Below are 22,845 nucleotides of genomic sequence, written 5' to 3'. Positions count from 1 at the left end.
ACATTGCGCTGTCTCCTAAGCAGCGAATTGAAAAAATAAAAGATTTGCGTTTATGCGAAAATTGTTTGCGTCAAGGTCACACATCTAATGAGTGCCCATCGAAGATAACATGTACGGTGTGCAAAAACAAACATCATCACACGTTGCATTTAGATTCCAATGTAACTTTGATAAGCACGGGCTCTGATGACAGTTGTGATAACGACTTTAATAACGATCAACAGAATCGGGTCTCCTTGGCATCGTCATGCTCGTCTGGGTCGACAGTTATGCTGGGTACTGCGGTTGTACACGTTACGGATGTTTCAGGCAAATATCAACCCGTGCGCGTAGTGATCGACAGTGGTTCTCAAACCAGTTTTATCACAAATGATTGTGCACAGCGATTAGGGCTTCCACGTCAGAAGTGTAACACTCAATTGTCGGGCCTAGGCGGAACAGTAGTTCGCGATCACGGTATGGTGTCCTGCACTTTAAAGCCGACCATGTCTAATGACCCTGTTTTTAATATAAAAGCTGTGATCATTCCGAAAATATCTGGCGATATGCCATCTGTCACTTTGTCACAGGATTTAATCAACGAATATAAACATTTGGTGTTGGCTGACCCTACTTTCTATCGCTCGAGTCGCATTGACATGTTGCTTGCCAGTGACGTGTTTCCATTCATTTATGATGGTGGCAAGTATCATCCGTCACGTCAAGGGATACCGCTCGCGTTAAGTAGCATTTTCGGGTATGTCATTACAGGCCAGCTGTCAGTGAATACCGGTGCTGACGGTGTGTCGACTTGTATGTTCACTAGTAGCACAGTTAAGGTGGACGATTTAATTAAATCTTTCTGGGAAACCGAAAGTTTATCCTGTGACGTACCTAAAAATCCAGATGACGTCATCGCTGAACAGATGTTTGTCAGTGACCATAAGCGTGATAATACCGGTCGATACATTGTGAGCTACCCATTCAAACCTGACGCGAAACTGGGCGATTCTAAACAAATTGCATTAAAACGATATCAAAATTTGGAACGCAAATTATCTCGTTTACCCGATCTAAGGGGCGAATATAAAACGTTCATGGACGACTACGCGTCGCTCGGTCATATGATCTGTGTCGGTGACGTATCGGAAGTGGAATCGGCGTACGTCATTCCCCACCACTGCGTTCATAAGCCTGATAGTAGTACGACAAAACTTCGCGTAGTTTTCGATGCTTCGTGTCAAACTACAAATAATCAATCTTTAAATTCCGTTTTATATACGGGGCCCAAACTGCAAGCTGATCTTGTGGAATTATTAATACGTTTCCGTTTACGTAACGTTTGTTTATGCGGTGACATATCAAAAATGTATCGTAATATATTAATTGACAAATCACAACGTCAATTTCAACACATATTGTGGCGAGATTCGCCCAACGAGCCTATAAAGATGTACGAGTTGTGCACAGTCACTTACGGGGTAGTCAGCAGCCCGTTTTTAGCCATTCGCACGTTACAGCAGTTAGCCGCGGATGAAGGCGATCGTTTCCCTGATGCCGCCCGTGCTCTGCGTGAAGGTTTTTACGTTGATGACTTGCTTTGGTCAGTGGATAGTGTAGACGACGCGCTGACACTTCAACATCAGTTGGTAGAATTGCTAAAGCTTGGCGGTTTCGAATTGCGCAAGTGGTCGAGTAATAGTGCTCAAGTTTTAAATAAATTGCCTAGTGATCAACTCGAACCACCTGTTCAGTTCGATGACGGCAAAACTATGGCTATCAAGATTCTCGGCCTGCACTGGCTACCTGAAGAAGACGCTTTCTCCTTCCGTACCACACAGATGGAAAGTAACGTGACGAAGCGCTCCGTGTTGTCGGAAATAGCTAAGTTATTTGACCCTTTGGGGTTCGTTGCGCCTTGTACTTTTCTCGCTAAAACTTTTATGCAAAAGTTATGGTGCGCCAATTTAGGTTGGGATGACGCGCTGCCTAATGCGCTTCTCAATGAATGGCGTTTGTTTTCATTTCAAATACCTTTATTATCGAAACTAAAACATGACCGACATGTTTTTGTGAAAAATCACATTACAGCTCAAATTGTGGGTTTTTGTGACGCGTCGACGAATGGTTTCGCTGCCGTCGTGTATATTCGCAGTCAGGACGGGCATGGCAATGTCAAGGTTAGCCTACTGTTATCAAAATCTAAGGTTGCGCCCTTAAAAACAGTATCGATTCCGCGTCTTGAATTAATGGCCGCTCATTTGTTATCGAAAACCCTACAATATGTCGTATCGATATTAGCCAAGGAAGTACTGATCAGCGAAGTACTGGCTTTCACCGACAGCTCAGTGGCGTTGACGTGGATCAATACACCTGCATTCAAATTAAAAACTTTTGTTGCGAATCGTGTGGCTAAGATTACTGAATGTTCAGCCGGTGTTCAATGGTATCACGTCAACGGCACTGACAATCCTGCCGATGTATGTTCGCGCGGCGCCACGCCGGCCCAGTTGCTGCACATCGCTGATCAGTGGTTCCGCGGCCCACAGTGGTTGTACGATCCACAACATATGTGGCCAGTGAGGTCTCTAACTGAGTTCAAAGGAGAACCCCTGGAACTAAAACCTGTAAAGGAAAGTACGTCATTACTCACTGAAGGTGTCTCTCTAAAAAATAACTTTGATAATATAATAAATAAATATTCGAATTTTAACAAACTGCATCGCATAGTCGCCTGGTGTTTCAGATTCTTACACAATTCCAGGGTTTCTCGGCCTGATAGAATCAGGGGCGCATTGCTCACCGCAGAGTTAAATAAAGCTCACGATAAACTTATTCAAATAGTTCAATCCGAACATTTTGGTGATGACATTGAGTCATTAAAACGAGGTAATCGATGCTCTCAAAGCCTACGTAAACTCGACCCGTTCATTGATAGCCGTGGTCTTCTCATGGTGGGGGGTAGGCTTTCACACGCAAACTTACCATTTACTCAACGTCACCCTTTAATTTTACCGAAAAAATGTCATTTTACGAACATTTTAATTGATTATTATCATAAAGTTTATTTACATGTCGGACCTAGGACTTTACAAAACATATTAGTTCAAAAATATTGGATTATAGCCGCTCGCTGTGTTATACGGTCTCGCCTTTCCAAATGCGTTACATGTTTCAGAAATAGGCCCACTGTAAATCAACCTAAAATGGGCTCTTTGCCTAAGTGCCGCTTACAGGACGTTTACCCGTTTCACACGGTCGGTGTCGATATTGGAGGTCCATTTTATACAAAAGAAACAAATAGACGCAATGCCAGAATCTCAAAGTCTTACTTATGTCTATTTGTTTGTTATTCGACTCGTGCGGTTCACCTTGAGGTCCTTTCGGCGTTGACTACTGAATGCTTCCTAGCTTCATTCGATCGGTTTACGGCTAGGCGTGGTCTTCCACACACCATGTATTCGGATAACGGTAAAAACTTTGTCGCGGCCGGTAAACACTTAAACGAAGTCGTTCAATTTTATAATGCAAGTCAACGGCAGCTTATTGACGGTTTTACAGTCAGAAAAGTGACATGGAAATATAACCCCCCGACAGGTAGTCATTTTGGGGGCATTTTTGAAGCCGGAATAAAATCGGCAAAGTACCACTTGAAGCGCGTAGTAGGTACTCGTGCTTTATCTTTCGAAGAGTTGGGTACTCTTTTTGCTAACATAGAAGCGATTTTAAATTCGCGCCCTTTGTGTAGTTTGTCTAATGACCCGAGTGAATTCGACGTCCTTACGCCAGGACACTTTTTAGTCGGTCGTCAATTGGTATCGGCTCCCAATTACGATCTTTCAGATATACCGTTGAATCGTTTAACACGATGGCAATGCATTACGCAGGCCGCTCTGCACTTCTGGCGCCGGTGGAAGTCGGAATACTTGCACACATTGCAACAAAGGCAGAAGTGGTTTGTTGATACACCTAACTTAAACGTAAACGATTTGGTCTTAATTCATAACGATAACGTACCGTGTCAACAATGGAGTTTGGGTCGTGTAGAACAGATTCACCCTGGACGTGATGGTAGAGTTCGCGTTGTTACATTACGTACACAAAATTCACGGTTACAACGGCCTGTTTCCAAATTGAGTCCTCTCCCAAAAGAGCAGGACCAATAACTTTGTTATTTATTTCTATCATAATAATATCATTCATACACTTAATTATTTATTATACAGTCCATTAGCTTATCTTATTATAAAAATATATAACTTAGTTTTCTTTGTCAACAATAAAGTACATTATAAGTAGTATATTTAATAATTCTACTCTTGTGATGTTATTACCTATTTTGAAATCACTGTTGATTTCGGTGGGGGGTAAATGTTAGGACACCGACCATGAATCCCTTCCAAAAACTCCTTTGGTTCGCGCCAAAAACTCCCGCCACCCCAAGCCAGGAAAAAGGAAAAAAAAGTGGACTCGACTACCGCCGTCGCGCGTTTCTATACAAGAAATTTCTAAAATAACATAAAAGTGTATTAATTCAAGTTGTGCTGTTTAAACTTAATCTGAAAGTGCACTAGCAGTCTCCAGAGCACCCCGGGGTCAGAAGAAAGCAAATTCAACAATCCTGTAAGTACCTTTCCTTTGGTCGGTGTTTTGTATGGGCAAGTCTACTTTTCAGATTCAAAAATATCACTAATCTCAGTTATCCAACAGTGACATCGTAACGAATACTGAAGGCATGACAATAAGGAATTTAAAATAATTTAAGAAAATTATGAATTTTGCGACGGAAAATTCCACTTGATATTAACCCAGAATCATGAACCGAATAATCCCCTTTAGTATTCGGTAAGGTGTTACTCACAGTTAGTTACGACAGGGTTCTGTAGTGGGTACATGATATTCATGACTCCTCGTAAGTATGTACATAACATAACATAAACGTAGCATCACGCCTATATCCCAGAAGGGGTAGGCAGAGGTAGTAATATAAACACCCAGTCCTCGTCAGCCATGTTTAAGTCTTATGTAAGAAGGGCAATCCTGGAAAGCACGTAATTATATCATAATCATCTATAAACCGGTTCGAATTCCGGTGGGGACAAATCACAAAAACACTTTGCGATCCCTAGTTTTGCAAACCGATCACCTGATTGTCCAGAGGTAAGATAATCCGTGCTTCGGCAGACAAGTTAAGCCGTTTGCCTGGATTACTACTTACTGATGTAAGTACACAGTCGTTACTTGAGTCACGTCAGGAGCCTTCGGCGGCTAAATAACCCTGACACCAGGGTTGATGAGGTTGGTCATCCACTTAGTCTTCACAACACGACAGAAGAAGAATCTATAAACCAACCAACCATTGGTTTTGTGGGGTTTTTATTGTACCAATACTTTCTGTATTTTATGAGAAATAAACATTTTACTTACTTACCAAACATGAAATTAAATTCATACAGTCGAATTCAAGGGTTTAGAGCCAGAGGGATTGGCAAGCGTGACACTACTATGAAACCCACGCGTTCTCCGAACTGCGCTATTACGGCTTTTTTATGATTTTACACCGGAGACATTTATTTTTCACCATAGCTACGCGGTACTCCCACCAACTAATGCCGATCCAGTTAGACACACTCCTCACCTCGCATGACCGAAGTGCTATAGCATTTCTATTAATATTACACCCAAAATAAAGTTTCAACACCAGCTAACTTGTAAACAGGTGTTAAAAATATCCGATGTATATTTGGAGATGAGAATTGATTTGGGAATACAGTGTTTAAGGTCGAATATTGGAAGGTTAATTCATTTAATGGATGCGAAGAAAAAGGTAAAAACATTCATAATAATAATATATTATGTTCCCATCTCGGGCTTGTCGTAAAAATTGTGTCCACACCAACAGTAATTTGGTATTATGTTATAATTTATGTAGACATAGTTTTGGAACACGATGTTCGTGCGTCACCCAACAGGGTCCACGTAATATCAGCGTTGTGCTGAGTGAGGCCCTTTTATCTCAGGACGTGCACCGCCACCTTTATGATAATTTAAACAAACATCCGTTTCGCTTTTTTTGTAATTGTTTAGTGGAAATTTGATATGAATTTATTGTATTTTTTGTGTGTGGCGCCCTTTTATAATAAACTATTTCTATTATATTCTATTCAACATGATGCGACACCTTTTTTTTTATGTGAATTTACGTTACGACATAAACTACTTGGCCGGAGAATTGGGTCGTGTTCAAGACAAATTATGAAATTTTAATTACTAAATAAAGACAGATCTAGAACTAACGAAAAATATTTTCTTTTTCTTTTCAACTTATTTATGAATTTCAATCAAGAAAAACGTAATAAGTCGAACATTTTATCACGTCTTTCTATGACGTCACGTTGTGCTTTTTCACACAAATTCCATTTTTCTTTTATAAATATTGGCTTCTGCCAACAGGGACAATTATTATTCTGCCAGCGTCAAGGTTGGAAAAATACACATTTTCAGTGTACAGGAGATCCGGAAGTTTAAACCAAATGATCGGTTGCGTAACCTAGGAACAAACAGACAGAAATAGAGGTATATGAGTTTACAAATTCCATAGTAAATTTGTGTTTTGACGTTTAGAAAAAAAGTAAGTGATCTGTTTAGTTGGAAACAAGCCTATGGGGAGCGCCGAGGTTTTTCATCCAGTATACAATTTAAGACAACAGGGCGGAGGCTGCGCAGGTTGGCACGCACGTTAGCGTCATCAGCTCAGGGCGTCGTTTGAGGGGATTATATTTGAAAGAACCAATCAACCCTAATGCATCATTAGCGATAAGCACTGAATGAAGGAACTCGTCGACTACGCCGGCGAGGTTGGTATCTGGGTGCGTAGGGTGGATAATTATTTATTTATTCCATGTCACATGGTATTACAGTTGTTATAATTAAATATGTACAAACATGTGACACCTCGTAAGGGCACCGCAAAAGCAACTCAAGAATAACTTAAAACTAAATTATTTTTATAAACTCTAAACAGACACTCTTTATTCTTATATAACTATACTATGATGATGATGATACTTAATTTAGAAATTATATACCTATACTGGTGCTAATTCCTGTAAATACCATCTAGTTTTATTTTAAGTTATATCTGTCATTTTCGTATCCGCCGAAAAGGAAAGGGACGGGTAATCGATAAGCATAAAATTTATGGAATACACGTCAATTTTAAGCACAAATCTAAACCAACCGTCTAAAAATTTTACATCCGTCAATAACCCGACACAGTTAAGTAGACAGCACGTCAAACGGATTGCATACCAGGGACGTACCTTTTGATTCGCCCGGGTTATTCATTCATTTACTTATTCTTCCTAAAATTAAGAGCTGTGAATCATCCGTCCCTTTCCTTTTCGAGGGATATGAAAATGACGGATATAACTTAAAATAAAATTAGGCGGTGTCTGCAGGAATCGGGGCCACTACCTACTTATAACTTTGTATTTCATTTTTATCTGTACATGTATTTATTTGCTGCACTATTCCACTATACATACATAAACTCATGCCTATCTCCCAGCGGGGTAAGCAGAGCTGACATACTTCTCTTGCTTCTTCCACATTAATCAATCGTTTCATCCACACACACACACACGACACGGTCCATACACGCACACTGGTTCAGAGTAAATGTTACTGAACTTTTTCTAACGATATCTCCAATTTAGTCAATGTACGTCCTTCTAGATCACGCTATGTTATACACTCTTATATCTCATATACTCAAAGGTTGCCTGGAAGAGATTGCTACTTAGCAATACGGCCGCCCATTGTACACTTTCTATTGCTCTTTTGTTTTGTATTTTATATTACCTGTGTGTGCAATAAAGTATTTGTTATGTTATGTTAAACGTTAGAGATATTATAATGATTATTTTTCACAAGTATATACCGCATAACTCTCTAGAGATATAAGACTAAGTACAACATTTGTTTGATACATTCAACTTTAAGTACTTTACTTGAAAAACTCTTACAACGGTATATTTCACCAGATGATGTTTCAAACGCTCAACTTGATACAGACGTTATAAACTTAGCTCATGTAATATTCCTTAACATTTTTCTCTAAAAAATGAAATGAACACGTATAAAAAGCAATACTTTACTTTTTGTTAACTTTAAGGATCCTTTTGTAATACAAAATTCATCCCCTGAGGTGGTAACGGAGGGTGAAAAAAGGTTGTATGGAAATCACGAACGTCCAGTTGAGAAAAAAGGATAGGCGAGTTGCTTTTTTTACCGCCAAGATATCGGTACAAATCATACTCAACATAAACAATCTATATACGTCCCACTGCTGGGCACAGGCCTCCCCTCAATGGCAGACAAAAATAAAATATCCTGCGTGGATCATATATCCAGCTGAAGCTCCCCTAACCAAGTCTCTGCCGCATCCGTCACACAATGCAGCTCGGCTATACCACCTGGGAACCGGTGCAGAAGGCACTCGTTCACTATGTGAGTTATGGTTTGATCCGGGATTTACACAAATGGATGATAGATACAATACAATCTGACGGCCTTATTGCTAAGCAGAAATTTCTTCCAGCCAACCAGTTTAGTTGTATTGCACAGAACTAAATTTTAACAATCACCGAACTGTCATCTGATCTGACCTTCCTCATTGATGTGAATTTCGTAGAATAGAATTAAACCTTTGGTCAGACAAATTGGGGAAAGTTGAGAGTTCTAATTCGAAGCATAATCTAAACACAAAACTTCTATACACAAAAAACTCTTTCTTACCGTGTGACACGTACCGCGTAAGTGCAAATGAGATACAGTACGCGCGCTTTCTCCCTCACTCCTTAGCTGCTTACAGCTATTAATACCCAGAGGGGGTGAAGTCAGCGCTGGATACGAAATGGTGCGGAGTGGAGTTACCGTTCTACGAGTATAATTATAGTCGTTCTTTATCCTGTACCCGAAAGGAAATCCCTAACCCGTAATATTCATTTGGCATCCATACATGATCTCGAAAACAATTAATGTATTATACTTGTGTTGGCTGATGTGAACTTGATTAATTAATACTTCATATAAATTACTTGAAATAAACCTACGCTCCAATACACTGACTTCAACACATTAAATTTGTTTGAAGTCAATTCTGTGAAGTATAGACTTTTCAAAAGTTCATTAATTTATTTAACACGCAAAGCAGCACGCTTGAAGTTTTAGATTAATGACTCAACTTTATTTTACAAAGAAAACTATGTAAAGGTAGGTACGCGCATAATTAACAAGGTCACATTGACGTGCACCAGAAATACGCACTTTCGCGAGTTCTTTTACAAAATTGACCTTGCATGCAGAGGAAGAGGCCTTAGCCAAGTTGCAAATGATTGTGACAATCGACAGTGAAAGTGATAATAATGTATGGGATTAACAGGTTACCATTCTCCTTCTCAACAACCGTGGTGTCAGGGTTACTTTTGAGCCGCCAAAGGCCCCTGAAATGACTCATCTAACGATTACGTACTTACATCAGTAAGTAGTAACCGGCTTAACGTGCCTTCCGAAGCACGGATCGTCTAACTTTCGGACAATCAGGTGATCACCCTGTAATGTTCTAACCAAACTAGGGATCACAAAGTGATTTTTGTGATATGTCCCCACCGAAATTCGAACCCGAGACCTCTGGATCGTAAGCCCATCGCTCAATCACTTGACCACGGAGGCCGTTCAATACGTCACCATTATGTCAATTCCATTCATTTTTATCACTATCGATTGTCATAATAGAGTGCCACCAGGATGCTTTCGAGAAAGAGTATAAAGAGACTGCTATCTCTTTGCTTACCAGTTAATCTATCTCTTTCTCTCTTAAGCACATAGGTAAGTATTGTAACCTAAGTGACATGTCAGTCTCATACATTTTTACGCGACTGTGCATTTACCTTTACACTCGAACTTTTCCAGTAACGGCAAAATGCTTGTTCCGAACTTTAGTATTTACGTCTGATACGTATTTCAATCAGGCCCTCGGGGATATTTGTCTTCATTACAATGCTCGTTGGTGGCCGAATTTGCGCCTAATTTGGTTAGCAATAAGCAACATTTACATAGTTCCCTTGGGTGACAATAGTATTGTTGAATTATTACAAGGACACAGCTTTTTTGACGTGACTTATTGTAGTAAGGTTTTGTGCCCATGGTTTTTAGCAGCTACTTTTCCTCAGCTGTTGAGACATTAGTTGACAAACTGTTGTAGTTTTACCTAGATGAGACGTTCGGATTGTCCGGTTGGTTGAAAGGAGTCCCAAGTCTAATAGTACACTACTCAAAGAATAAAATACATTTTATCTTATGTGTTAGAAATACATATATGTATTTATTCTATTTGTAATGAGCTGTTTACCATAAGGTTCATCAAATCTATGTTAGGACTTATATACATACATTCACGCCTATTTCCCACCGCGGGTAAGCATAGACTATAGAATTCCATTTGCTTCGATCCTGACACATTTCCCTTGCTTCCTCCACATTCATTAATCGCTATGTTAGAATTTCGTATCAAAATTAGCTGCAAGTTGTCTTCTCATTTGGCTCTACTCACTCTATTAGGGTTTATAAGCGTGAGTTTATGTATATACGTTGCAAACAAAGAGCTTTAAAAATTGATTGTTTTATAGAAATCAACAATAAAATTAGTGTCTCACAAACTCACAATGAGGAAATGAAAATGAAAAAAGTCTGACTCGAATGAGACATGAACTCGTCGCTTGTCAAACCGGGACGAGCATATTAACCATTACACCAACGGGTTAATTCTGTCGATACGATTTTTTCAATCTATACACATCGTCGGCGTAAAGGCGTATTTTTATAAAGAGCTTTTCCGTCCGTACTTTCTGCTAGATTCGTATTTATTTATTGACTCGAACCAACACTTATATCAAAGACCTTACGAAATAGGTCGTCCCCCAATTGACATACATTTTCGTGTTGGGAGTGATGTGTCGTTTTTATCATAACAAAAATCACTCACGGGACCCTACCCTTACTTTTCATCATCGTAATATTTTATTATTATGTAAAATAGCGAACAAAATGTATATTTTAGTTTCTTTCCCTCCCAAAGCTACCAAACTATGAAACAATCTATTATAACATACTGGGTTGGCTTGAAGAGATATCTTTCAGGAATATGCCCGCCTTACATACTCATACTCATTTATTCATATCTTTTTAAAATTTTACTCAAAGACTTATAGTTAGTACATACTTATATTAATGATGTCAACATATTACTTATATATTATAGAATTCGTTTATGTCATAAAAAGCACGTTCAACAAGCCATTCTCTTAGTTCTTACACTTAAGCGGTTTATGGACATTATTATTATTGCGTATGGCAGACAAAAATAAAATATCCTAGGTGGAACATATATCCAGCTGAAGCTCCCCCAACCAAGTCTCTGCCGCATCCGTCACACAATGCAGCTCGGCTATACCACCTGGGAACCGGTGCAGAGGGCACTCGTTCACTATGTGAGATATGGTTTGATTCGGGTGACCACATTTACAGTATGGCGACTCCTTTAAGCCCCATTTATGTAGGTGATGGTTTGACTTTCCGTGGTTCGTCCTAAACCGGTTTAGTCGGGTGCAGATTTTTCGCTTGGAGTCAAAGCCAGGGACCCTCCGCAAGGGATCCTGAATAAGGTTACGGACATTTAAGACTAAAGTTAGACCCAGAGGGGCGAGGTCGGCGCCCGTACGAATTGGTGCGGGGCTGGGAGTTACCGTTCTACACATAATTCTTTAGGGATTCTCTTAAAATGCATAAATGGTTTTGTCATAATTTTAATTATCATAATCCTTTTTGCATAACGTTTTTTTAGCATAATAGTACTTTCCCATAATAACATCTAGGAATACTGGTTTGTTAGGTATAACTTATTTTTGGACTAATATTTGTTGGTATAAATTTGATTTGCATATAAATAGGTACTTATCCATAATTCTTTTTTAGAATAATAGTGTTTTGTCATAATTTATAACAAGGCATAACAGTAGTTTAGGGTGCGGCGGGGGTGGCCCTTGGGCCACCCCTACGCCCCCAGCATGTTTATCTTACACACGAAAAGTATACTGAATGATGACCAACAGCATGAAATAGAGTCAAAAAATATAAAAAGTCAGAATCATGAACCAAATGCAGCCAAGGAAAAAGTAAGTTTCGGAAATGTTAAAAGTTGTACCAAAACTTTTCTTAATCGGAGTATAGTTTTTATGCTTATAATAATTATGCTTATATATCATTATTGTCATTAATTATTATGCTTATAGTAGTTATGAGTTTCAAAATCATGCTTAAAAGTTATGACAAACTAATACTATGCGTAACTAATAATAGGACAAGTAACATTATGCCATGGTAAATTATTACATATTTTATGAGTAAAAATAGAGAACCAATTCTTTATTCTGTGTCCCCGCGCGTTTCGCGCACCATTTTATCAAGGCTTTATCTGTCCCTTAAATATACTGACGAGTACGTCAAGTTGCCGGAACTATCTCAGCTCAGTCATCCATCACGGGTATCGTTAGATGGCTGTCGATCAGATAAATGCGGTAAGAAAACCTTGCTGGATAAGGTTGCCTCTACTTTGAATCTGTTTACGAATACCTACTGATATAAGTCTGCGACTACAGTTGCTTAATGTCAGATCTGGCATCCCTGTTGCCTAGTTTGTTTGTTGTTGTTATTATACAGGGTGGCCCAGAAGTTCACGTTAAAAATGAAAAATTAGATTGACGGGCTCATTAGCTACCAGAAACACCCCCATGTATGTTCAGCGATTATTTACGGTTTAGGAGATATATGACCCATTTTGTACCTCTTAATAGATTTTCTACCTTTCTTCAGAAATCTCTTTCTTAATAATTTATTTAATTTTACTTCACAGCTATTCCTAAGCATGTGTACCGCTACGTGAAAAAATAAAAACAGTCAAATAAAAACTAAAAAAAAGTTATTTTACCGAAATTGTTATAGTTGTTAATAACAAATAAATGAGGTTGTCATGGACCCAGAAAATATTTCTAATAACTGCTCTATTTAATGAAGCGTTGATATAAATAGGTATATTATGACAGTGATTTAGTTTAGAGTCTAAACCGATCACAGTCTATTTGATGCCGTACGGTGCAGCCAAGTTGCAAACAAATAAGTATGTCAATAGTCACTTTATGTCACTGTCAATTATTATTGTCATAATAAGGTATTTGACTTAAAATGATAATCTAAAAATAGAATCCAGTATAACATAACCAAAAATCAATCTAATTTTTCCTTTTTCAATTATTTTCAAAATTTAATTATAAATTAAGTAACAGTACGACTTTTGACTGTTTTTACTAATGACGTCACAGGACAGTATTTCCAATTAATATAATATTTCAATTTCAGGAAAATTTTCGTTTCGACGTTTCATGTAAATTATCTCATTTGACTAAGTTATCGAATATCCTATTGTTTGCAACTTATGGTACTGTCACTGCCACAATACTTTCTAAAAACTGTACTTATGTATAATACTGTACCTCATTAGAACGTGAAAAAACGAACTATGAAAAATTGCGAATTCGCGTTGAAAACTTTTTCAATCGACAAGCCCAACTAAGTTACGAATAAAAATCGAATTATTCTAAAACTAAATTGAATTACCTCTATGCCGATTGTTCTACGAATTGAATAAAAAAATGTTTAAAACCAAGAGAATCGGAAATCGGGAATCGGGAAATCGTATGCGATTGAATACCATATTTCAATCACTGCAGTTGGGAAACTAGAAGTACAATTTTAACTTTATATTAGAACGGGTTCAGTATGTATGTTCTCTTTTTTTGTTCACTACTTGGTCGGATAAATGTTAAGCGTTGAGGGATCTCACTCGGTAAAGAAAATCCCGACGAAAACATAAGTGTGAAATGAGAGCCAAGTTCAATATTATGATGTTAACCTACCTATGCCTTGGTTACTGACTTCAACGACAAAATGTGTGAGATTTAATGGGAACCAAGTTCAATGGTTAGTCCTGAAATGTATTTGTAATTTCTTCTTCTATCTTAAGATCTTATTGTAGCCTAAGGTCCGACTTGGCTAGTTTTTATATACGAATTATTATGTTCAGTGGCTAGCTTCTACCAGCAATCCAAATTTTCGGAATAATAAAATAAGAACCGATAAGTTCTTGTCGGTTGAGAACTTGCGAAGGCTGTAATATAATTCATTTCTCGAGAATGTGGGTTTCCTCACAACGTTTTCCTTCACCGCTGAGCACGTGATAATCATTTATGATCCAAACATGAATTAGAATACAGTTACAGTAAAAGTGAGAGACAAGCGTTCTATTAACTGAGCTACCACGGCTTCAAAAAAAAAAAACGTAACTGAATAAAAAAATTAAATCACTATATCTTTTAGGTATTACGTACATACATACATAAACTCACGCCTATTTCCCACCGGGGTAAGCAGAGTCTATAGAATTCAATTTGCTTCGATCCTGACACACTTCTCTTGCTTCCTCCACATTCATCAATCGCTTCATACACGCACGCCGTTTCAGAGTAGATCGTACTAAACATCTCCAATAAGACATCTCCAATTTGGTCATCGTAATTCGTTCTAGGTCTTCCTCTGCCAGCCCTACCATCAACTTTCGCGTTATATACTGCTTTCGCTATTCTATTATCCTTCATCCGCTCTACGTGTCCAACCGAACCTAACATTTCCTTCTCAATTTTAATCACTATATCGTCTTTTACACCACATCAACAAAACAACAAGGTAGATTTAGGTATTAAAAGTAAATATTTACTATATATCTTCTCTCCTAGTACGTAAAAGACCCCAAAATGATTAAAAATTCCAACAAAAGCCCGCCGCCGGCGCGGATGGGTTTAGTCAGTCCACGTTCGACAAACTGCGTGAATTCCGTCATTTTATTCCACCATACTGCGCATCGCACGTACGAACACGCTCCAACTTCCTTTTACACACATTTCTATAGGATTTATGAGTGAAGGTATAAAAAATATTAAAGTTAGTCACGGACCGGACGTAAAGAAAAAAGATCGTTAATCCCGGGTTACGTCAGGGGCCTTTGGCGGCTTCTTCTTCTACTGTCGTGTGGGTTGTGAGGTGGAATACCAACCCCATCAACCCTGGTATCAGGGTTATTATTGAGCTGCCAAAGGCCCCTGACACGGCTCATGTAACGACTACTTACATCAGTAAGTCGTAACCGGGACCAACAGCTTAAAGTGCCTTCCGAAACACGGATTGTCTTATTCTCGGACAATCAGGTGATCACCCTGTAATGTCCTAACAAAACTAGGGATCACAAAGTGATTTTTGTGATATGTCCTCACCGGGATTTGAACCCATTGGACCACTGGGGCCGTCAATAATAATAATAACCCTGACACCAGGGTAGACGACGTTGGTAATCCATCTGTTCTACACGATAGAAGAAGATACCGAGTCTCAAATTTAAAGATAGTTTCAATAGATAGTGATGCTGATTCCCGTACGTAGATGGTGTCATCTAATTTTATTTTAAGTTATACCTGTCATTTTCTTATCCGCCGAAAAGGAAAGGGACGGGTAATCGACAAGCATAAACTTTATGGAACACACGTCAATTTTAAGCACAAGTCTAAAACAACCGTCTAAAAATTCTACATTGGCCCATAACCCGACAGAATTATCGTCCCTTAGCTTACAACACCGCTTAAGTCATTTTTACCAACTTTACAGGAGACGAAATAAAATGTCTTATTTAAAATATCTGTAGATTTTTTTATTGCTACTTAATACATACTCTAGTTAGCGATTAATAAATAATTATTTATACTTATTTTGACGATTTACTTTATTTTAACCTTTATTTTCTTCATCCAATGGCATTAATATGTAAAAACCGCCAATTTTCGACTTGAGCGGTGTTGTAAGCTAAGGGACGTTATGTAGACAGCACACGTCAGACGGTTAGCATACGAGCGAGATATCTTTTTGATTCGCCCGGGTTATTCATTCATTGACTCATTCTTTCTCAAATTAGGAGTGGTCTGCAGGAATTGAGGCCAATATCAATAATGATGTCAATACCCGGGAGTATTCCGTAAAAATACTATTATCACACGACGGAAGCCGGTGCACCGCGCGGCGAGGCGACGTTCGTGTGTAAGCCATCAGCGGATTACATACAAGTCAATGCCTTGTCGACCGCTTCACCGAGAATCGCCCAAGTAGTGGCCAACTCATAGTCCCCCTGTACATACGCACTCCCCTGCCCGCATAAAGTAGCAGAAAAAATATAATTAAAATAAAGCTATGATTACAGACTGCCCTCCGCTCGGCGGAAGTCCGTGTTGCTTTATGGCTTTAACCGTAATAAAATGACAAATAAATATGTCGTAACATTTCAGGAAGCACGGAGAAAAAACTGTTTCGTAAAAGGAAGATTAACCACTGAACTTAGTGATTTAGCTTTCCACATAAACCATAACTTTAATTCCCTTTCCTTACAGTACAAATTCGAAGAATTTAAACCTTTTTCCAGAATAAAGTAGCACAATAAGTAATTGGAAACAGGTAAAGCCAATCAAGCGAGTCTCTTTCTGGCGACTTAAAATAACTAACTTTACAATGGATTTCTTTGTGGCGACTTGAAATAACTAACTTTACAATGTCTAGTAGACAAAGAACTTTCAAACAATGAGTTGGACGAACACACGGCGACTTTAAGCAGACGACTTCTGGATTCCAGTGCACCCTATAAAGGCTAGAGGTTTAAATGCGTCCACTGTAACCACGAACTTCAGCATAAATACGCCAACGTTAAATTATCAATTACCTAAGTTGCAAACAATAAATAACTTTAAAATACCGACAAAGGAAATGGTATTTACGTCTCAATTAATTTAGACATGCGTGTCAACAAAAATAATTATAGTTATTAAATATTTTTTAATCTGGAACCTGTCAGAAGGTAGCAGTAACTGTCAATACTATTCAGAGGCGGAGGACAGGAGTCCTGGTACGGCTTTGAAATAGAACTCTGGGCGCTATCTCAATCGCGTCAGACAAAGTACTGCGGGGCGGAAGTCAAGAGGGAAACCACTGCACTATTTTTCCCTAAAAAAGTAACATGGAGAATGCTACACTGACAAGAGCGTGGCTCTTAAATTAGTGATGTGATAAATGTTTTCGTGTGATTAATAATTACGCATGTTATCTTTGTTATTATATTATTTTTTCGGAGAACAATAAAACTTTGTTCTAACTATAATTAATATCAAAAGTTCACAGTTTACCCACATTATCTTCTCCGTCCAAACGAGAGTTCCTTTTACCTCCGGAAGGGGATTTTATTGAACCTCACAAAGATAGCGCAAAAACTTTGAGCAAATGCATTGAGGAGATTAAGCCGTTGCCTATATTGCTTCCGTGCCTCTCCTTTCCTTGATGAAAATTTCACCGCTACTTTTTAGATGTACATACATTTACAGAGGCACTTTGCTTGCTCGTAATTCTTATCGGGACTGAGAGAAAAATAAGGATAATTGGCCACTTGACAGCTGTAACAATAAAATATGAAATATGTCGGATATTATGGTAGTTTATCATTCAACAATAATTATCCAATAGTTCTTTTTTATTATGATCATTTTTTTAATATAATATAATTTTAACAAAATAAAAATGCGAGTTTTTATCTGTGTATTACAATTCATCTACGAATAAATAAATTAAAAGATTGAGCTTCGTGTGACGTCACATTTCACAAAATAAACAAAAGCTATCTGTCAAATTACAAGAGTTTCTTTGTTTGTTGAAATGTGACGTCACGTGACCAACCGTTTTCGTGCGAATAAAATCATTGAAGAAAAATATGTTTTTACTATTATTATAACCCTTTTTCGAGAACTTAAATATTTTAAGAGGTGCAAAATAAGCGTTTGTATTTTTTAAAATACTTATCCGAAAACTGTCAAGTAACCAATTTTCAATAGAACTCAAATGGTCTAGTGGTAAGAGCGTTGGTGTCTTGATCAGGTCTCGAGTTCGATTCCTGGACGACTTGGTTAGGACATTGCAAGCTGATCATCCGATTGTCAGAAAGTAGGATTACCCGTGCTTCGGAGGGCACTTTAAAAGCAGTCGGTCCTGGCTACTATTTACTTCATTATGAACTTAGTCATGCGCCTTTGGAAGCTAATAGTAACCTTGACAGCAGGGTGATGAGGTCGGTCGCTTACCTACACGAGTGAAGAAAATGAATAAACAGTGTCTACCAGCTTCTCAACAATCTTCATTAGACCAACGTGAACCGTATCGTCGTCTGTAATGGTCGATAAAATTAGTGAAAATAATAATCTTACCATAAAATAATTATTTTGTGAAGCCGTGGAAGCCCAGTTGGTAGAACGCTTGCCTCTCACTTTGAGGTCGCAGGTCCGAATCCAGCACAGGCGTAAACCAATGATTGTCGAATTTGTTTTCGAATTCATGTTTGGATCATAAATGATTATCACGTGCTCAGCGGTGAAGGAAAACATTTTGAGGAAACCCACATTCCCGAGAAATGCATTTTCGGAGGTATGCTAACCTAACCTGACCTGTATTGGGCTGGAAGGTCATTTTTCATTTCCCTACGCAGGTTGGAAGGTCAGACAGGCAGTCGCTTCTGTAAAAAACTGGACCTGTCAAATCTTCAGGTTAGGTAAGCGGACCCTGTGAAAAACGGGATAATGCTAGGGAGATGATAAAATATTTATTTTGTTCATAATGGAACAGAAGTCAGAAACCAAATTGTAGAGGCGATCCTCGGTATGCATGCACTAGCATGGATAACGCTCATAAAATTTAAGTTACGTGATTCTTTCGTGAGGTCACCGACCTTTACCAAGCCTGGTATCAGGGGTAATGAGCCGCCAAAGGCTCCTGACGTCACTCATGTAGGTTTAGTAGCATAATGGTGCTAATTCCAGTACGTACCATCTAATTGTACTTTAAGTAATACCTGTCTGTTTCTTATCCGCTGAAAAGGAAAGGGACGGGTAGTCGACAGGCATAAAATTTATGGCACACACGTCAATTTTCTACAGAATTTTAAAAACCCTTCCAAAATTTTATATTGGCCAATAACCCGACAAAATTAAGTTGGCTCACGTCAAACGGGTTGCATATCAGCGGGATCCCTATTTTAAATGCCCGGGCTATACATTCATTCACTCATTCATTATAATATCAACAGTTGTCACCCATCCGTCCCTTTCCTTTTCGGCGGATATAAAAATGAATTGGAAATATCTCAATGCCTTGTCAATCTCCAGGATTAGTCCAAAAATAAATATATAAAGTTTTTTCGCAAACTTTTCCTACGTGAAGCCAAAAATACTGCTATAGCTCCCACACAATAGAGAGTGACAGTTGTAATTGGAGTAAGAACAGCTATTAGATACAATAGGTAATTAGAAGATCTTCGTCGTAATTGTATTGTTTGTTGGGAGAATCTTGTCAGGATTAAAATTGAGGATTGTCTTTGGTTAGAGATATTTGAATCAGAGAATAATTGAAGCTTTGAAAAATTATTAACTTCTTCTTCTATCGTGTGGGTTGTGAGGTGGATTGCAAACCTCACATCTGACGTGACTCATGTAACGACTACGTAAATACATCAGTAAGTAGTAACCGGGACCAACGGCTTAACGTGCCTTCCAAAGCACGTATCGTCTTACTTTCGGACAATCAGCTGATTGGCCTGTAATGTCCTTACTAAACTAGGGATCACAAAGTGATTTTTGTGATATGTCCCAACTGGGATTCGAACCCAGGACCTCCGGACCATGAGCCCACCGCTCAACCACTGGACCACCGAGGCCGTATTATTAACTGATAGGTCAAAGGCTTTATAGGTTGGTGAACAAAAAAACAGGAAAAACAGGTATATTATGGTTTAGACAATAAAAGTAAATATTTTGACATAAAAATTACAGTTATCAAAAAAAAAAAAATAGTAAGCAGTTCCACTTTTCCTTCAAACATTTACGTTTCTTGCAACGATTCCTTTTTTTATTCCATCTCTTTGTTTTTAAACACTTCAAGAGTACCTACTTTGAAATAATTATGTAAAATTCACCAAGAATCACAAAGTGTTAACACAATACAATGTCTGGCAAACACTTCACAATAATTTTCTAATCTCCCTATTCTTGCGGCAAACAAAGCCAACTTAAAACAATCCATATTCAAAAAGTCTCGAAACAAAATGGCCGCGGGCCTCGAAGACCGTTAAATCCGGTTTAGTCTAGTATTTGCCGGATAGAAATCTGTTTGAAATCGCACGAAGCAGACGGATTCCACTCGATTTGGACAAAAAGGCGACCCTTATAGTGCATTTGCGCCGTTTCAGCGCCTCTTCTATGAAGATACGGATATACCTAATCGAGTAATGTATAAGTAAAGCAGATGGGTACTACTTACAGTGGGATAAGTGAGGATACGTAGTCCCTACTTAAGTTTTCGACAAGTTGGATATAAAAATTGTATTCACACTATAGAACCTTACATACGCGGTACTGTCACGAGCATTATTACCATGTTACATTAACTTTTTTGACAAATTGAACTGTAAAGTCTTACTAAATGTTAAAATGTTAAGGCGACAGGGTACTAACGTGGCGCGTGCGTAGTATATTATTAATTACTGTACATTACGTAATTGCTCGGAGGAGCTCGGTGGCGCAGCCGTAAACGCACTCGGTCTGCGATTGTTGAAGTTAAGCAACTTTCGCAAAGGCCGATCATAGGATGGGTGACCACAAAAAAAAGTATTTATCTCGAACTCCTCCGTGCTTCGGAAGGCACGTTAAGCCGTTGGTCCCGGCTGCATTAGCAGTCGTTAATAACCATCAATCCGCACTGGGCCCGCGTGATGGTTTAAGGCCCGATCTCCCTACCCATCCATAGGGTAGGCCCGTGCCCCAGCAGTGGGGACGTTAATGGGCTGATGATGATGAGGCGGAGTCATAAGTGAAAGTAAAAGCCCCTTTACCAATTATAAAATAATTTATCTAATTCAGTCTAGTACTCTCGTTAACACAATAATCTCCGTTAAACTCCCTTATTGTAATTTTTTTTTAAGCAAACTCTTAGGACAAATTGGCCTAAACTCATAAATGTCTATTCCCTCTAGAGAAAGAGTTCTTCTATATCCGACAGTTTTAAAAAACTCTAAAGCACAGTCTTTGTTGGAATACCTCGCCTTAAACAGATCAATAAAACATTTATATAGAACTTAAGTAAAGCAAACTTAAGGGTTAGATGCTACTTTCTCACGAACTGTTTTCTTTTTAATATTTTATATCTCTGAGCTTCTTACTGTCAAGGCCGAATTTTATTACACTTTTTCCCTATCCCCGGATTCGTATCCTACTGACGTGAAAAAAATATGGAGGAAAATTTCTCTTTTAATATTTATGGAATAATTTAGTACTAAATCAATAGAATAGAAATAGGAAACATGATACTAATGTAACTTGCGTTTCCTCATAGTTACGGACATATTAATTTGGAATTTCGAACTTTATATAATTATAGAAGTTTGGAAAGGTAAATTCATACATAAACTTCCCATTGTTATATCTCGAGGATTATATTATGCAAATTAAAAAAGAAAGAACGTCTAGGGCCCTGTGCCGAGGTTTTTCTTGCAGCTTCTTTTCCCCGGCTATACAGGTTGTGAGAAGCTGCAGTAGTTTTAGGCGGATGAGACGTTCGTTATGTAAAATTGACGATTCAAAGTGTAACTATGTTACCTATTGAATAAAGATATTTTTGAATTTGAATTTTGAAATATGCAAAATATGCACTTACAGCAAGTAGGTATAACATCATTTGGTCATGATTCACGACTATATTCTTAACTAGGCTAGTCAGAGGTACATCAATCGCAAGGTGAATTAAGCATCCACGCTTCATCGAGACAAAGAGACAAGACATATCAAAACATAGCATCACGAACATAACACGTATCCCCAAAAGGTAGGAAGAGATGTATAGTTACGCCCAATGTTCGCCAGATACAAGATAACATAACGTAACGTAACAAACACACAGGTGCTAATTCCTGTAAACACCATCAAATTTTATTTTAAGTTATATCTGTCATTTTCTTATCCGCCGAAAAGGAAAGGAACGGGTAATCGACAAGCATAAACTTTATGGAACACACGTCAATTTTAAGCACAAATCTAAAACAACCGTCTAAAAAATTTACATTGGCCAATAACCCGACAGATTTATGTTGACAGCACACGTCAAACGGTTTGCATACCAGGGAGGTACTTTTTTGTTTCGCCTGGGTTATTCATTCATTTACTCATTCTTCCTAAAATTAAGAGTTGTCAATCATTCATCCCTTTCCTTTTCGGCGGGTAAGAAAATGACAGGTATAACATAAAGTAAAATAAGGAGGTGTCTGCAGAAATCGGGGCCACAGTATACTTTATTGCACAAACAGGAAATACAAAACAAAAGAGAAATTGAAAGAGTACAATATGCGGCCTTATTATGTTTAAGTCCCATGTAATAGGGGGATAGTCGAGCACAATTTCTTAGAAACCTCGTGATATCAATTAACTATGCTCCAAATATAAATTCGAACTCATAAATTCGTATTTAATAGACATCAAAAGAACCATAAAATATTAAAAGGAAACCTTTTACAAACAAAATTGAAATCCGAACGCTCGAGTGCGTTCGTAATGCACGCTTATCTGCATCATT

General features: G+C 38.3%; 1 long non-coding RNA gene across 1 annotated transcript; it reads right to left on the bottom strand.

The window, feature by feature from the left end:
* Nucleotides 1-7,069: 7,069 nt before the first annotated feature.
* On the bottom strand, nt 7,070-22,324 carry LOC126371782 (uncharacterized). Its single transcript, XR_007567079.1, has 3 exons — nt 22,278-22,324; nt 15,621-15,675; nt 7,070-7,120 (listed from the first exon to the last, which is right to left on the bottom strand). It is a non-coding gene; the product is annotated as an uncharacterized LOC126371782 (long non-coding RNA).
* Nucleotides 22,325-22,845: the final 521 nt, after the last annotated feature.

The sequence above is a fragment of the Pectinophora gossypiella genome, chromosome 13, assembly GCF_024362695.1.
Source record: "Pectinophora gossypiella chromosome 13, ilPecGoss1.1, whole genome shotgun sequence".
In the NCBI taxonomy this organism is placed as follows: Eukaryota; Metazoa; Arthropoda; class Insecta; order Lepidoptera; family Gelechiidae; genus Pectinophora; species Pectinophora gossypiella.
Note: the sequence above shows the minus strand (reverse complement) of the source record. Positions and strands in the feature narration are given on the sequence as shown.